Genomic DNA, 1,565 nt, shown 5'->3' on the forward strand with positions numbered 1-1,565 from the left:
GTCAATTTTACAGTTGAACAAACTGACGAACAGAGATTTACTTATTGAGAACTCTAAGACTGGAGCCACATAGACAGGAGAGTGAGTCTCCAGGCCTGCCACTGCTCACTAGGAGATCTGGGAGCATGAATGCCTTAGATTCTCTGTGTCCCAGTTTACTTATCTGATGGATAGTAACAATGAGCCTTCTTCAAATGGATTAAGCGAGTTAATGTAAAGTTAAAAAAAATCAACAAAGCTCTTGACAGGTAGAGCTAAATGCTTATATATTGTAAGTTTAATTAATGTTATTATTGAGTCGAGTATTAGATTTACCTTAAGTCATATGATCAATACATTTCAGAATGAGATTTAAAGCCATATCCTTTCAGATGAATATCTGTGTACTTTCCACGTCAAAATAGAGACTAGGTTGAGAAACATAGGATCATGGGTCTAGAAGGACACTCAGCAACCATCAATGTCAGGTTTCCTCCAAGTAATCTAGTGGTCATCCTGCCTCTCATCAAGATTTTTCCTCCCTACTTTAATAATTAACCCTGGGACTTCCCTGGTGGTCCAGTGGCTAAGACTCCGAATTCCTAATGCAGAGGGCCCGAGTTAAATCCCTGATAAGGAAACTAGATCCCACATGCTTCAGCAAGAGTTTGCATGCCATAACAAAGGCTGAAGACTCTGAGTGCCTCAATTAAGGTCCGGTATTGGGCTTCCCTGCTGGCTCAGAGGTTAAAGCGTCTGCCTCCAATGCAGGAGACCCGGGTTCGATCCCTGGGTCGGGAAGATCCCTTGGAGAAGGAAATGGTAACCCACTCCAGTATTCTTGCCTGGAGAATCCCATGGATGGAGGAGCCTGGTAGTCTACACTGAGCGACTTCACTCACTCACTCATAGCCAAACAAATAAATAAATATTTAAAAAACATTAACCCTTCAGGACAATTAGAAAAGTATGCCCTGAGTTGGGTCTCACAGTCACTCTGAGTCACTGTTCAGACCTCTAGAGTCACCAAGAGCAAGCTTTGGCCTTCTGTGCCACGAGGACCTTTTGGAGCCCATGATTATATTCTGACATGTCTCTGGGATGATTAACAAGCTGTGTTTCCAGCATGAAATGTGTCACACTTGAAATACATTGCCAGCGATGTTCAGAATTTATGGAATCATTGCTCATCCTAAGCAAAGGGGCTGTGTCATTTTTATTCACTCACTTAACATTCATCAGACAGCCTTTATGTATCAGGAATGGAGTTGAATGCTGGGGCCACAGAGAACAGACCATCCTTGTTCTCAGAGAGTTTCAGACTAGAAAAATAAGTTCTCTGGGTAAGACTGTTCTTTCCTCCTGGTTCTAAAAAATATAGCCCATCTTGTCCAACTGTCTTTTTCCAGAGGCATAAACTGAGGCCCCCAAATGTCAAGTGACTCATCCAAGGTCACAGAGTAAGTAAACAGCGGGCTTGACTAGATGTCTTAAGCAAAAGCATGGTCATAAAAAGTACAAATGCTCATCTGTTAGTGATATAAAGAGGTGCAGGTTTCTCTGGGGCTGACCCTGATTTCCTTTTG

General features: G+C 42.4%; 1 non-coding gene across 1 annotated transcript; it reads left to right on the forward strand.

The window, feature by feature from the left end:
- Positions 1–708: 708 nt before the first annotated feature.
- On the forward strand, positions 709–780 carry TRNAW-CCA (transfer RNA tryptophan (anticodon CCA)). Its single transcript has one exon. It is a non-coding gene; the product is annotated as a tRNA-Trp (tRNA).
- Positions 781–1,565: the final 785 nt, after the last annotated feature.

This window comes from Ovis canadensis, chromosome 1 (assembly GCF_042477335.2).
Source record: "Ovis canadensis isolate MfBH-ARS-UI-01 breed Bighorn chromosome 1, ARS-UI_OviCan_v2, whole genome shotgun sequence".
Lineage (NCBI taxonomy): Eukaryota > Metazoa > Chordata > Mammalia > Artiodactyla > Bovidae > Ovis > Ovis canadensis.